The following is a 17,480-nucleotide window of genomic DNA, read 5'->3' on the forward strand; positions in this document are numbered from 1 at the left end:
CCTCTGGTTTTTTGGGCCTTTTTTTTTTTTTTTAACCAGTTCCATCTACGTGAAGATGTCAAGAGGTCCTGCTTGACTGGGGCTCTGCTTGGAAGCATGGAGAAAATGTTTCCTCTATGCTGACCCTCCTCTTTGCAGACTGGACACTGGTTTGAGTCCCTCTGGTGGGGTCTCCATGACCTCCCTGAACAAGAGGACAGGTGACTCATCACAGTCACAGGATATATCAAGAGATTCCCATAGTCCCCTGGGACACTGTCAACCTTCCAGGGCAAGGAACAAAACTGTCCCTTAAGCCCCTTTGTCCGGATTAGTATGGGCCTTTAAGTATGGTTATTAACCATCCAAGAAGGTCAGTTACACCAGCCTGGTACCTTTAATTACTGTGTAATATATAGATGAAGCTTGAACAAAACGTTTTCAATAAACATTGACTGGAAGAGATTTACCATCACAGGTTAACTAGGCACAGCCCAGGAAAGGGACCTTAAAACAAGAATTTCTTAACTCTGTCTCAAATGAAGGCTGTTCTATTAAACAGAAGCAGTCTCCTTTTAGTTTTCTATATCCTGATTTACAGTTTTTGGAAAAAAGGGAGGCATTATATCACATACCTATGGACAGGAAATAAACTGATCAGAATTCAGACCAAGTTTCACAGAGACTGTTTTCTTATAGATTGCATACATCTGGTTCAGGGAGGTAGACCTAGTTTTCTTGAGTCAAATCATTCTTGTTATGGGTAAAAGAAGTGCCAAAAGTAACATTCGCATAATACAGAAAAACATAAAAGACATCTTTCAGTAGTCATAGGTAACCCAATACTTGTTTATGCCCATTTAATCCAAATCTATAACCCGTTGTACAGTACAGGTCAGGGGTGGACTGAAAATTAACAACTCTGTATCTTGATAAACCTACGCAGACCTTTTAATAAGTTTGTTTAAAATTAATTTCATTATCCCTAGTATTCTGGAAATATCCCATCATTTTAATCTTTATATATAAATCTTTACTACTATAGTCCTTTTCAAATTCAGGAGACCATTCATTTACAATTAGTGCAGAATTACATACAGCTGGCTGGGAAGAATGGCTGGTTACTCAGGTGAGGTTATCCCTCCTTTAATGAAGAAATAACAACTGTCAGCAAGCCCAATTGTGATAACCTTTTATAAGCAGGCATAGCTGAAGTCATGAAGACAGACTTTAACTTTGACTCAGAATAGTACTGTGCAGCATCATCTTATAAGATAATAAATGAGCTAATATTACCGATGTACACATTGTGCTTTAAGTTCCCAGGTAGACCTCATAGTTCAGAGCGGTCTATCAAAGACCATTCTTTATATATAACACAGAGGTTTATATATAAATACAAGGTTAAGAGAAGCAACTGGCACCCAACTTCCAGCATAATCACTTAAGGAAAACTGTACTATAACCCTGCTCAGAATTTAATAAACCCTTTTAATAATATTCCTAAACAAATTTACCAAGAAATTAAGATTTTATCTCAAGCTCTGAAGCAGGTTTTAAATGACCAAGTCTCCTTTAAAGGTTTAGAGATATTTACATAGACTTGGAAAATGTTTATTCTATATAAACATATCTAAACGCAGAGATAAATTGCACCCTGGAGTAGAAGTAATCATTTTATAAATTTATATTTTTAATAGGAATCATGTTGTAATTTAACAATTTCAGCTTATATGAGAACTTACAAGTCAATTTGATATCTAGTAAATCATTATTTACTAACAGTTCCCTTAGTATTAACCATGTCTATACATTCACAACAGTCTCATACAATAAACACTGTGGTTAGACACAATGTCATGACAAACCAGTTTAAAATCAACACCTTGATGAAATTCTGATCAGATGTATATAAAAGAAACTCTTAAAAACCAGCAGTACTTTATATATACATCCATGCACATACATCCATACAAACATACATAGAAACACACACACACACACAGGAATCTCATCTCAAAAATGCCTGTGCTGAACAAAACCATACACATTGATACTAGACATAAGGGCTTTCACTTGAAAGCATTTCAAAGCTATTGTTTAAATTTTAATACGGTAAATATTTCTTAGTTTCAGACTCAACAAGTGATGGGAAACAGAATTATGCATTTCATTTGCAGTCAAAACTAACCATAGCCAGAAGTTACAGTATGATTAAAACAAGCTAATGCTTAAACAGTTTTCACTAAAAAGTAGAGTATAACAGTTTTCACGAGTATGATTCCAGCTGTCTACAGTTAACTCTTCCCTGCAGTAGCATTCAGGAACTTAGAAAGAATGAGAGGTGAAAGCACAACAGCACAGCACACAGGGTCAGAGGAGCCAACATGCCAAGTCTGCAGGGTTGGCGATCTGTGACAGCAACAGCTCAGGCTCAGGGCGGTCCTTTGCTTCCTATGAGGAAAAGGTATGGGGGGGGCACTTAAGGAAATAGACACAAAATTATATCATTGCCAGAATCTAAGAAGCCACACTGTAGCAAAGAGTTATAAGCTAATTCTTAGAGATGTCTAGAGGTTGTTCAGTGTATGCATAAAGTACATGGTAATTTTTAAGAGACAAACATAATAATGTCTATAAGTAGTTATTCTGAGCACATTGTAGTTGTCTCTTTTGTCTCAGGCTGTTCTAGAGGCAAGAGACTGGCTCAAGTCTTCTTGGGGATCAGTTCTTACAAGGTACCCTAGAAGAAGCCATGTGCTACTGCGTCTGACTCAGGTGTCCTCTAGCCAGAGAAACAAAAGCACCACTGCCATGTGGCCATCTCCAGGAGCCTGGCAGAGCCCTTCCAGGTATCAGAGACCTCCATTCAAACCAAACTAAGATTCCTGATTTCCATTACTGGTAGGAGTTTTAGGACTATCTAATATAAAAGCAGTTCAATGCAGACTTAAACATGAGAGCTAAAGGGAAGAGTTGCTCCAAGGTAGAAAAGAACAGAGCCACATCTAAGCCAGTAGAGTTTCCAGGGACTAAAAGTGCCCCTCCCCCAAACAGGCCACATCTGCCTGCAAACAGAGCAGTGCTGCAGGAAAAAGAGGGAAAAGGAGAAGGCCAAAAGGATGAGACAGGAAGACCAGTCCCAGAATTCATCTCCAGCAATGAAGATGAGTTAATATATTAAATCAAACCTATAACCAACAGGAGTTCAATTTTCTCAAACCATTTTCAGGCCTTCAGAGATCTGAAAGCAACACAAACCAGGCTGAGAATGTCAAACCCAAAATACTTCCAAAGTGAGCAGACCAGAGATATCTTAAAACAAACACTATGAAAACAAACCGAAACCAAAAGATATGTAATGAATAAGGTCCTTAAACAACCAACTCAGATACTGTATTTGGTCTTTGACACAGGGTCTCCCTGTAGACCCAGTTGGCCTGGAACTCACTATACAGACCAGGCTAGCCTTCAACTCAGATCTGCCTGCCTCTGTCTCATGAGCACTGGGATTAAAGGTGTGCACCACCACACCCGGCTCCAGATACTGTTTTGTATAAACAACTATGAAACACTTAATAGACCTAGGGACATTGTCCAATAAATTTAAAGATGTTTAGGGTACCCACATTTATAAGGCCTTTGAAAGTACCATCAAAATATTCTTATTTATAAACCTACATGTGTATTTTAATTAGGCATGCCAAAATAAAGCAAAATAAAACCAATAATCTTGTGCACAATAAATGAATGAAAATAATAACTGAAGGAGCCAGTTTGTTTTGACCAAAATATATGAAGACAATGATTACAGGCATACATGACAGAATTACTTAGATATCAACACATGAGAAAACTTATAGACATAATGACATAATTACACCTGTCTAACCTGGGACCCATTACCTGGTCTGGACGTCCATTCTGGGTCTCTGTCTTGTTTCACCTGATGAGAGGCTCCGGTCCAGGGCCATGCAGCTCTCTCTCTCTCTGGCCTCCTGGAAGGAGACCCCAGAGGAAATTCTTTGGGGATGCGCATGTCTCTGTTCCAGAGGCCAAGGTGGGGGCTGTAGGGTCCAGGAGCCGCAGCCTCTATTACCAACAAGGGTAATATGACTTGTTCTCGCTGGGGCCTCCAGAAATGTTACAGAAATAAAAAGAGATCAACAGCCGAAATCAAGTGAGGAGAGGGAGTTTAATTAGGGAGTTTAATTTGAGGCTAGCAGGACTGACATCACGAATCAAGAACCCAGACCCCCCCTGTTCAAGTTTGGAGGGGGATTATACTCAAGTAAGGAATGCAAGCAAAAGGTATAAAGCATATACATGGTAATTAAGTGAGATAACAGAGGGGCCGGCAAAGGTAATAGAAATGCAAAGGTTACAGGAATGCAAAACCTTAGGTCTGTACAGGAATGTGATAGCTTTGGAAAACAAAGACTTCTTATCCGGGATAACTAAAAGGGGCAGGGGAAGATTCCTGTTTACTTCCCCATTACTAGAGTTCTTAAAATCATCACATTGCAAAATCCTTTAGCATCTGATAAGTTCTGCTTCCACAATACATTCAGAAAGTATTTGTTGGGAATGAAAGAATTCATCATCAGGTGGTGAGAACTGTGAAGGCATAGTGTTATGTGTATGTGGCCCCAACATCTTGTACAGAACCCTCTACTTTCAGAGAGCTTAATAAATGTGTTGAATCAATGAAAAAAGTGAGTGACTGAACAATTTTCATTGGAAGAGATAATAGGTTTGGGATTCAGAATCTCCAAGAATAGTTACTCTAGCTATTGATAATTGATAGTTGCTGGGAGAGAGACAGTTTTCTTTAAAGATGTGGCCGCTGGTAGGTCAACTCTGCTCCTGGTGATGGGCCCACACCAAAGAATATTTGGGCATCACATATTGGACTAGATGGGGGCAAAAAAGGACACAAAGCTGGGTGGGTAGGGAGATGGTGGATCTGGGATGAGGTGGGAGAAGGATCAATATGATCAAAATACACTGTATGAAATTCTTAAGTAATCAATTTTTAAAATTACTTAAAAGAAAGAATAGCTCTCCTTCAGGACCAGGGAAGTAAGTGCAGGACACCGACAGCTGCAAGAAACTAAAACCAGAATCCAGGCTGGGCCTGGAGCAACCATTTGCAACTTGGGTCCCTGAGGGCTCTTGTCCGCTCAGCTCCTGTGTATTGGCTTGGTATTTGTTCTTAGAGTCCACTTGGTATACATCTGGGCTCATGCTGCACTTAAGATCTGAGTTCTCCTGTGTACACACAGCAGATCCTACCCAAATCCCACCCCAACCCATGTACAAATTCCACGGAACAATTTTTGGCCAAAGTCATTCCTGCCAACCATTTTTCTGAAAATTCTACCCTCCACACTGGAAATATAGATTCTCCCTCTTTTCCCACCACAGCTCACACAGGACAGCATGCCTGTCTGTCCTGGGTTCTATCACCCTGTCCCTGAGCTGTGAGCCCTCCACTCATCCTATCCACAGAGCCTTTGTGAGCTGCTTGGGAGGTGCCAGTAGGTGAACGCCATCCCCTTCTCTGCATCTTCACTTGGCCACTGGTTCTACCTGCTCTCAGGCCTTGACAATGCTTGAGGCTCAAGATCAAGCACTGTGACCAGGCTTCCCAGGTCTCTTCTGTGTTCTGGAGCCTGGCTGGAGAAAACCTAGTGTGTTGAGCAAGGCTGTCACTATCTCCCTCCACAGATCAACTTAAAGAAAACTCCCATTTACTGAATGTTTACTATGTGCCAGAATCTGCAATCAAGCAATTTATTCATGTGGATTAGTGGATTTAATCCTATTCTAGGAGGGAGGTACCATTTTAATTTCAGTTTTACAGATGTCAAAACTGAACTGAGAAAGATTAAACAACTTGCTTGAGATCACAGGCCTAATAAGTAGTGCAGGCAGCAATCCCACTTCAGAAAGGTCTCCTCCAGAGCTGCTAATGCTCTTGTAGGTCTTTGCCTGGGCTGGCCTTCATCACTTCATGTGGTCTTCATGGAGGCTGCATCCTTGCCTGCCCACTCTACTCAAACTTGCTACTCTTATTTCTGAGAGGCAGGGACTGGAGGTGAGGCTTCTGAAGTATCTCACTCAGTGGCAGTGTTGACAGGTTTTCATGTCATCAATGTGCTGGATATGTGTGGGGCAGGATGAAACATAGGCAAGCCACAAGCAACAATGGAATGAGAGATTTGAGAGCTCCTACCCAGGGAAGGGCAGAGGTCATTTAGAGATCTGCTGACTGAGTATGTGCCGATAAGCAAGGTGAACATGAACAGACAGGTAAAGAGAGGAAGAAGGAATTCTTCAGAGGAGACCTGTGGGAAACACACTGATGAGAATGCGGAGCAGGAACTCAGGGGATTTTAGATAGTCCAGCTTAGTCTCAGCGAGCTTCCCCACTGTCCAGGCTTCCTGAATTTCTTCCAAAATATCTGCATTTATTCCTAGGTGTTAGTCACATGAGTGCTTGATTTTACAGATTCCTCTAAAGGGGCTCCTTATAAGAGAGCATCCATTCCCTGTGGCCACAATATTTCCTGAAAGCTTGTCTCTTTCTTTACCAAAGTCATTTGATACGACAATTGTGTGTCAAGGTTATTGTAACAACACTCTAATAATATATGATAACAGCTAACATTTGTGGAGCATCTACCACATGCTGTACACAATGTTGAGCTCTGTTTTCCATAATCTATTGAAGTCATACACCTATAATGCAGATGCTATTATTGCCTTGCTTTACAGTTGAAGAAACTTAAGATCAAAGAGGTTAAGTAACTTATCTAAATTCATATGAAGCAACGATAAAAACACAAAACAGTCCAACTCTACCCTGTGTTGTTTGAATATTTTATTTTTTACAATATTCATACAGGGATGCACGTGCCATGACCCTCATGTGGAGGTCAAAAGACAGTTTGTAAGAGTCCGTTCTCTTCCTGCACCACATGTGGGTCCTGGGATCCAACTCAAATCATCAGCCTTGGCAGCATGTGTCTTTACCTTTGAGCCATCTCACGGGACCCTTTTAAATGTATTTTTATTATATATCATTATTGTGTGTGCATGATATAATTATTTTCAAAACAAGGTCTCACTATATAGTGCAGGCTAGCCTCAATCTCATGGTTTTGCATTCCAAGTACTGGGATTACAGCTATGTACCATCATGTCTGGCTCTAGACTAAGGGATTTTAAAAAACTTATCCATTTACTTTTATTTTATGTGTATGAGAGTTTTGCCTGCATGTACGTAAGTTCACCACATGCATTCAATGCCCACGGAGGTCAGAAGAAGGCATTGGATTCCCTAAAACTGGAGTTAACAACTATTGTCAGCCACCATGTGGGTGCTGGGAGCCAAACCTGGGTCCTCTGCAAGAGCAGCTAGTGCTTTTAACCATCTCTCCAGCCCCTAGACTAGGAGTTTTAAAGACATCTGTACTCTTTATGTGAGTTCTAGTTATAGGGTCATACGGAAGATTTCCTGAATCTTGCAGAACCCAATATTCTAAAGTTACTGTATCTGACTAGTCCACATTGCCCTTCTTGATAGATAAACCATCTGGCATACGAGTCACATCATCTGAAGATCCCGCTACAGCAGTGTGGCTTGCTGGCCAAAACATCCACTAGACCCACAGTGCCACTCTTTGCTCCTAAGCAGAGGGGACCCTGACAGAAAGGTTATGCAGAAACACACAGAGGCTGTACCCTCAGCTGGCCCCAGGAAGTGCTCCGCATCACCAGTGTCTTCCATGGACAAAAGTCACATAGGCAGGATCATCCATCTACCCACCTGACTTGGGGCCATTGAAATGAAACTTGCTCTCTTCAACAAGAGAAAGAGAAGACAGGCCTAGACACCCAGTCTCTGGACTCCTGCTCATAGAAGGCCTGATGCTATCCTCCTATCAGCAAATGACTTCATAGAGTCTCACATTAGGCACCGCCATGCTGACAGCAGTGGCTCAGGACAAAGCCACAACATTCTGTAATTACAAAAGCAAGGGCAGTAGTCCAACTTCGCAGAATGGTCTTATGCTCCCCTAGCCCAGCTGGATGGAATGAGTGGTGTTCTTTTACCAATCAGAGTGCCTACCTCGCTTTGTCTTTCTTGCCTTCTACAGAATCATTAAACTATTCAGTAAGAAGTTCCTCACTTCTAACTCCTCCCAAGGAGGAGCTTTGCCAACCCCATGATGAGGGTATGCCATCCTTTCCAGGACTGTGGAGATGAAGCATGGGATGGCTCATCTCCACAGGGGGCTGTGGTGGAAGGCTGATGTTGCTTGTAAACACACTCACTGTACACATTCACAGGTTTGCTTACAATTGGGACTTTTGTACAATGCTGTTTGGGTTGAAAGTACACAAAAACTTGACTGGATTCTACCTTAAATCGCAGCTCCTCCTCTTCCCTCCTTCCTTTTGTACAAAAGAAATAAAATTGAAACAAGCAATCGATTTGGGTCACTTCAATTTTTTGAACTTTAATTCTCATCTCATGGTGTTGGGATGATGAGTAAACATCCCAGGTGGAGAATTTTCAGTCATGTGACCAGATTCAGGCAGCCTTTCTCTCCCTGATCCCTTCTTATTTCAAAATATTTCCTCTAAACAGGCTCTTCTATTCAACTGTCATCTTACATTCATAAATTTGAATGCACCAATTTTGGAGACTATTAGATTACATGTAGACTTCCAGTTTATTCTATTACCTATTCTTTTGCCATAATATGTTGATATGTGAAAGTCAATGAGAACGAAAATATTTTATGCATGCTTAGGTGTACAGATTTCCCTCCACACACATTTTAATGTGATACCTTCAAGGGGACACTTTAGGATGGAAACTAGTGTGTCTTACAATCAGGTACACACTAAGGTTCCGCAGCACATTTTCTTCTTTCTTAATGCAACATAAAATAGTAAGTAGCCTGACATTAATAGGATCTTCATTTGATGAAATATCATAATTTTAATTAATGTTCACTTCTTTTATTGAGCCTTTGTATTTAAGAGTTATCTCTGCTTCTAATTTTAATTACAGCACTAAACTTCTAAGTACAAATGAGACCTCAGTAAGTAGATTTTTAAAATATTTTAACTTAGAACTTGTAAGTTATAATGAGTCCAAGTCATGTTTCTTGGCATGTTTATATAGAACACGCAATGCTGTAAGCCCCCAAATATGTTAACATAGTAAATAGAAACTGCTACATATTAGATGCTATGGTGTAATGGAGTTTAAAAATGGCAATAAAAATAATCTGAACAAATTCTGCGGAGCTTTTGTTCCATTTAACTTTAAGTGGAACAAAAGTCACAGAACATGAGGACAGCAAAATGGCGCTTTGCTAAAAGAATAAAAGAATATGACCCAACTCTATTAGCCATCCAACACTCTATGAATGCACTCAAGTTAATAGCATCTTTTAGCAATAGATACTTTTTCAATTACAGTGATGCTAATAAATAAATAGACTAAGAGAAAAATGGTCAGAGACACATGAATTGAACTAGTGTGTTGGCCGTTTAGTTTTTTTATTTTTTTATAACCAACTCTTGGAAAGGAGAAAAGAATCTAACCAACAGTTTACTATTAGAACATTAATTGGTATTTACAGATTTGAGGACTACTTAGTCTTATTAGCAATACCCTGTCTCCAGAGGGTTTACAGCTCTTGGTGATTCATTCTTAGTGTGGGGGGCAGCATCTTTTCCTTCCAGCTGTGTGCTATTGTGCTGTTAGAGAGGCTCCATTACTGTAAGGGGTTACTAACAAGGTGTGATGCTACAATTTCATGCAGTGTGATTCCTCTGGGGTATTTCCTCCTGTCCTTTGCCCAGTCCCAAATGACCCCACTTTCACCAGTCTTGAGGCACGTGCAAGACTAGCTGCAAATGCTACCCTTTTGAGGCATCCGTGCAGAAATATAGTTTATTTCCACTTTAGGGATTTAAAATTTTTATTCTCCTTTTTTAAAGTGGCACTCTGGCTACTTTTGCAGGGAATGTGGTGTTCTGAGAGCAAATAACTGAAATGGATAGGCCAGACTCTTCACAAATCCTCACAAATGGAAAGGTAAAGACACAGATATGGAGGAGAAAGTGGTTAGAAAATGTGTCATAAATCACAGAGCTATGATACTGGGCTAGATTTGACATCTGTTTTGTTATGCTTTATAAAGGATAAATATTCTTCCCTTTAAGAACATGGGGCCAGCTCTTCCTGCTGGGAACCTCCTGCTTGGGAGTCTTCCTGCTGGGTTGCACTGAAGGCAGAAAGGACCCAAGTGGCTCTAGTGATGACTGTCCTCCGGAGTCCTTCACTTGAGTGCCTTCTTTCCCTTCACTCCTTTGCTGAGTCCTGTTGGATAGGATTTGAAAGTCTATCATGGCATCAAAATTAAGAGTCTTACATGCACTCATGTTTTAAAACTCACTCAAGTTTTTTTTTAAAGACAGGTAGGAGAGAAGTTGTTAGGGAACAGAGGGACAAAATGAGGGAGGGAAGGAGTTATAAGCTCAACAACAGTGCTTCTCCCACTGTGCTGTGGGCTTGAATCACATGAGGATTTTGCTAAATGTGGACCTGACTGGTGAGGAGTCCAAGGCCTGAGCACCTTGAACAGGAGTGGGTCTTTCTCACAAGTCCAGCTGACACCACTGCTGCTGATCATGGGCCGAGGCCTTGGCCATGGAGACCCTAACTAAGAATACAACCGTCCCTTAGCTTGGTATTCATACTATTTTAAAGATGATTAGGAAGATTATTGGCCATATATGGGGAAAGAAGCACACAAGAGTGTGTTAGTGGCAGAGGCCACCCTTCACACCCCTCTTCCCTCCCCCTTTCTGTCATTTCCTCTCTCCCATCATTGTTTTTCCATATTGGAAACCTAGAATTCTCTGGTGCCATGAGTTTATTAGGGTTATTTATAGGAGCATGGACAACTCAAAGGCAGCTGAATCCCCTAAAGGTCATTCCAGACTTGGTGATGACTCAGGAAAGGTAGAACCCTGAAGCAGTCTGTGCAACTTATGGGCAGAACAACAGGTTGGAGAGTCTGCTCTTTGTGGACAGAGAAGTCTTGTAAATCTGGTTAGTTTTAGGGACTTCCTGAGACTTTTGAGTTGTTTACTTCCTAAGTCCTAATGAGCCTCCTTTTAGACCTTTCTAAGTCTTAATGAGCTACTCTCCAATTCCTGGAAAATTGCTATACAACAACCAAAGTGAGTTATTTAGCTGCCTTAAGTCCACATCTGTAAAATGAGATTGATAATCTTGATAATACAGGAATATCTTCTATGAAGGGTGAATGAGAAAAAGTTTACAGATGTCCCTTGACTTACAATGATTTGACTTTTACATGTTTTCAACTTACAGTGATGAGGAAGCCATATAGTCAGAAGAAATAGTTCTTTAAGTTTTGAATTTTGAGCTTTACCTGAAATAATGTATAGTGATATTCCTTTCATTTTCCAGTGATAACAGACAGTAAGCTGTAGTTCCCAGTCAGCCACGTGATCAGGAGGGAGCTAGCCAACATGTTGCAACATGTGTGTTGTAAGTTAGGGTGTTTGGTGCATTTTCAAATCATGACACTTTAAACTTGGAGTGAATTTATCTAAACTTAAACACACTGAGGAACATCTGCATAAGACGCTGAGCCCAGCAGCTGACATAGTAACTATTCAGTAAGTGGTGGGCACTGGAGGACATTTGAGCAGTAGAGAAGCCTGGTGGTTAAGCACTGGGTCATATGAATTAGCCATCCCAGGAACAGTCTCCTGTCATCACTTTCTCCTTGTGCATGACAGAAATGATTCAACTTCTATAAAGTTTATTTGCCTCCAGAAATGGACACAATGATCACAAACAGCTATTAGGAGTAGTATAGGAACTTATAAAATACACATACAAAGTAGTACATGATCTGCCATACAGAAATTGATGCATATAAAGAAAATAATATTGCCTCTTTAAAAGCAAGATTGGGGAAGGACTAGAATTATTTATTTAAAAGAAGACCCATTTTAGAAGTGTTTAGATAGATAGATATTCCTTTATGCCTAGAGGAACAAAAGGAGCGAGTCTGCTGCTACTTTTCAGGTCTTACCACATCGATGGAAACTCCCAAACATTCTGTGACCCAAGCTCATCTGCAACAACATAGTCATTAGTTGAAGGGAAAGCAGAAAAAAAATGTTGCTGTGGGTTCCTTATTAGGCTGTTTCTTTCACTTGAAAGACTCTCCGTTAGGTGGGAAGCATCATTTGGCATGGGGAAAAGCTGTTAAAATGCCTTTGTTGTATGATTGTGATAGCACCTGGCATTTAAAAAAATAGTTTTATCTGACAAAACTAGAGATGCTTCTTTCTATTCACCCACTTATTAATTCTCTCCTTTAATTTGACTACCCTGGGAAATCTTGAAACCTGGGAAAGTCATTGGTCAGTGACTGTCCGACCTGCCCTTGGCAGTCTCCAATGATCACCTGCCCTTGCTGTCTGCAATGCGCCACATGTTTTCTGTGTTGGCGGTTTCTGAGATCTGATACTATGCCTATTTATCAGAAGTGACTGCACCCAGAGGCCAACATTTTCAATTGAAATAATGATGCATTCTTTATAGCTCATGGTTAAATCATATTCTGCATGTCGTATCAATAGCTTGCTTACCACTGAAAGGCTGTTCAGAGTGCAGACCTCAGGCAGGGACTGAGGGTCCCAGAGGAGAAGAAGGGAATGATGTAACACCACAGTTTCCCCCGTAACTGACTGGCCAGGAGATTGGGTTCATGTCACCATGATGTGGCTCACTATTTGGCACCACGTTCTTCTTAGACTTTTCTTTCTAGGTATCCATGTAAGACTGGGTAATACTGAAAAAAACCAAACACATTTAAAATCTCATACTGAGACCTTCATTGGGACAGCACTGTAAGTCTATATGGCTGTAAACAAACCGTGCAGATAGCAGTACAAATTAGAATGTTGCTGAAAGAAGCAGGAAGATGGGGCACTGAAAACATCCTCTGACCCTCCCACTTGACCCTCCCATTACATCACAAAACTGTAATGTAAAATGTAGGTATTCCATAAGAAAGAAGGAACTTCCTTCTAGCCTGTCCTTCTGTCTACCTCCCTCCATTTCAGAGGCTATTTAATGCTCTATTTTTAAGTACATTTAAATTGGTCCTTAGTACTTCTTGCCAATTTTCATATGGGTAAGTAACCTGGGAGAATTTTAAAACTAAGCTGGTCACATTGCCTTGAAGAATCTAACCATGTCCCTGCTGTCAAGCTAGGTGAGGAAGTGATGGTCAGTTAAGAGGGAAAAGCTCTGTGGGTGAATGCCTAACATCATTAGAAACACAAGTCCATGAAGTCAGGCATGGCGGTGCATCCTCGCAATCCCAGCACTTTGGAGAACGAGGCAAGAGGATTGGGAGTTCAGAATCAGCCTGGGCTGTACAGAGTAAGATGCTGTCTCATCTGTGACCCCAAGAAAGAAAGGTATATATATCTACAACTAAGAAGCTCGTGTGACATTTCATAGCTTTTCTTTGGAAGTATTTATACCCAGTCTCTCCATTATTAACATAGATAATCTCAGCTAGTAGAAAACAAAATGATATTTAACTTAATTTTCTACCAAAGATAATATTTATGTGATAAGTGATAATATAATAGACATGTTGATGATTGATATGTCTGATTTCCTATTCAGGAAAAAAAAAGTGCTTAAATTTGCCTGTAAATGTAAACATTCTTCAGAATTTGAACAAAAGGGATTTTCTTGAAGCAGGTATAAGTTTAGGAGAAAACTTTTTATGAAGTCTTTCAATGGAAAACAAGTAATTAATTGTGTATAAACTGAGTGAATGGAGGTCAGCAGTGAGCTATGGGCAAGCCCCCTTCATATGAAGGGTAGCTGACCCTGCAGTCTCGCAGTGGAGGTCCAACATACTGGGTCTCCATCATGGAAGTCCTAATAGTTTACTTTTGGATTTATGTTCCATCCTGGAAGTCCTAATAGCTTACTTTTGGATTTGTGTTCCATCCTGAAAGTCCTAATAGCTTACTTTTGGATTCGGGTTTTATGAGCAGACCCCACTGAGACATCAGAGTAGGTGAGGAGAGAGATGAAACCGGGGCCACCTGACCTCTGCCCACTCCCTGCCCTGATGGCTTTCAGACTCTCTCTTCTGCTTTCTTGAGGGACCTGGGCTCACCTGGCCATGCTGAAAACTCCTCATTGGGATATTCCTACCACCACTAACCCAGATACTAGCACATCCCCATGGGGAGATTGCAAGCCTTTGCATTTGTCCCCCTGTGATAGACTGAGGTGGTAGCCCAGAAGAAGGAAAGACTGACTACCTAGCCCCACGCTAAGGACCTGCATTATTATTTGCACTGAGCCCCCAAGCTTATGTAGCTGGCACTTGCATAGGGCTAGGCATAGATGAAGCATGATACGAATCTCCACAGCATAAAGCAATAGGATCCACAGACTGGCCTCATCAATACAGGCCAGTCAGGAGGAAACACTCACTGTAGTACCTGAACCTTACCATTTCCTGAGAGAGGTGTGTTATGCGAGCAAGTCTTCTTGGACTTAAAAGGATTATTAAAAGTTATAGCCTTTTCAAATGACTTAAAATCTGTAAATAAATTTTAAGAATACCAGCTCACTATAGAGACTATAATAGCAACGTGTACATAGACATTTTCATATATGCATCTTGCACTCATGTCATGGCCCAGAACTTACCAGCAGGAACCCAGAGATGACAAGTGTCACCAGAGAGGTCTCAAATACTTCTGGAGACATAGTATTCAAGGGGTCCTGCTTATCCCAAAACTCCCTCAACAGTATGTCATGGAATTTTGCTAATGTTTTATGGCTCTCTTTTCATCTCTCTCCAAGAAATATTACAGGAATTGAAACCTTTATTGGTCTGGATATCACAGGAGCTCAGCTCCTCTTCTATTAAATGGATGTGAAAATGAATGATAAAAATAGTTGAAGACTAAAGGGAAACTTGGTAAATTCTGAGAAAAAAAATCTTTTCAAATCTCTGTGGTTGACATAACTAAACGCACATATAGAACTGAAACTATCACGAAATAATTTTGGTTAATATTACAAAAATGTCTTCAGATAACAAGACCAAATAGGGGATTTGTAGGTGATATTTTGTGCCTTATCTAAATATTCCAACTCTCCCTTTGTCTTTCATGTGTATATGCAGCCAGTAAAAAAGGCACACGACCTTCACATTAACATCAGCAGACATTCTCTGCTCTCTGGGCTTCAATGGGTAACATTACAAATGCTTGACAATGTAATTTGCAAAAGGACAGCAGCCCATGTGGATGAATGAATGTTAGATTTCAGATGTCACTTGTAGAATCAGCCTTAGACCCTTAAATTCCACCAAGAATCTGTACAGTGTTCTGTACAGAAACAAGTGTGTGTCCCGTGTCATAAAGAAATACTGGCAATAAAATGTGGCTAACAGTGGCAGTGGCTTGAAAAGATGCTTTATAGACAACTCCACTCCCTCCTTGGCATTTAGTACTCTTGAAGAAATTGAAAGAAAGGGAAGTTTAATTTAGAGAGGCCTTCTGCCCTGCTTAGCTGAAGTTCACCCGCTCAACATGAAATAATAATGCATTCAACTGTCCATCTTCTAATAAGTAACCTTTGCGCCACCTCAGTCACTGGTGAAACCCACAAACAGAGAATGAGAATGAAACAGAGTATCCGAAAGAGCCCACAGATCCCTGTGACCTTCATGTGATTATGTTTGTGCTAATGCATGGAGGAGAAAATTCCACACTCAGACTTCTGAAGAACCCGATTCATTAAAAATGCATTGGTCGTTAACAAGGGAATCAAATGCGCTGTCCGTTGTCCATTGACAGACACACAGAACCGACTGGCACAAGAAAGTCTGATTTGCAAACCTTTCCTTCTCTGCCTGCTGCCACCTCTTGGTCCTCTTTCCAGAATCAGTAGCATGAGGCTCCAGAAAGGAGCCCACCCTCTTAGGATTAAAACTTTATATTTGCTTCTTAAAGGGACTTATATTAAAGAATCTACTCCACAAGGGGATGCAAACTCACATCTATACTAGAGTGCACATCTGTTGGGTTGGAGTAATGAAGAGCCACTGGGCCTGGCCAAGTAAACCAAAACTGTCACAACAAAAATTTTAAGAAATTTGCAAAATGAAAAGAAGCTTGCTATGAGGAACCCAGTGGGGGCCACCAGTGGCATTCAGATCTCTAAGCTTGATTAGATGGGGAGAGTGGAGTGTGGAAAGTTCAGTCACCAGGGGAGCTGGGGGTAGAGAGGCAGCACTGTGAGTTGCAGATTGAGATCTGATAGGAAAGGTTCAGTGGAATCAATGCAGACCTTCTGTCATGTCAATTCTTCAGCTGTTTAAATCGTCTTTATCCAAGAATACCACCCAGTCTTCTGATCAGTCTCCTAAAGTCTTCACCACTGGTGATCTACAGTTATCCTAACAGATTTAAATCGGCTTCTCTGTATTTGCAGAAAATTAATACCTACTAAGTTGCTATTCAAAATCCCCTACAATGATCCTTTAAAACTTGTTTTTATACTCCTTGAGTAACCTGTGGACAAATTGTAATTACAAAATGTTTGTCTGAGACTGATTCTTCCCACAACTCAAATAGAAGTCTCAAAAGATTATGATGAGAGAACGTTCCAGGTGAGGAAACTAGGAAAGCTGTGGAGGCCATTCTGCTGCTGGCCCTTCAGCTACACATAGAGTGAGTGGTGTATGGTGGTGCAAGATGGTGCCAGTGATACAGTCATGAGGGTGATACGCGGTAGCACGAGAGGTGCACAGTGTCCTCTGAGCAAAGGAAGCTCAGACTTGCCTGTCTGCACAGCAATGAAGCCACCGTTTGCTCCCTGCAGTCTTCAGTATTCATTGGGTTTAAAAAATGTCCACATAAGCTCTCTCTCTTCCCTGTGCCTGCTTCAAGATGAAAGCATTCACCTCTTTCTGCCCCAGCCATCTCTTGCCACTCTGAGCCATGATAGACTCTGATTCCTCTGGAACTATATAATGCGACGAGCTCCTTTAAGTCCCTGCCATTGGGACGTCCCAGTGATAATGAACTGTAACCTGGAATTGTGAGCCACATAAAGGCAAAATGTCCACATAGATTCCTGCTGTCTGTCCCTAGTTTTCTGTGGGCTGTGAAACTCTTCAAGAAGTTCTACAGGTGATTACAAGCCTGAGTGAGAACCAGTAGTTTAAGCCATGGGTCTGTGGGGAAAACCTGGGAACTACTAAAAGGAGCTCCACAGTCAGACCTTCAGACCTTGGTATCGGCATCTCCAGACTTAAAAAAACAACAACAACAAAAAAATCCCAGCTATAGATTGAAAACAGTTGGGAAAGAATTTC

The sequence above is a fragment of the Nannospalax galili genome, unplaced genomic scaffold (assembly GCF_000622305.1).
Source record: "Nannospalax galili isolate Female #2095 unplaced genomic scaffold, S.galili_v1.0 scaffold1833, whole genome shotgun sequence".
Lineage (NCBI taxonomy): Eukaryota > Metazoa > Chordata > Mammalia > Rodentia > Spalacidae > Nannospalax > Nannospalax galili.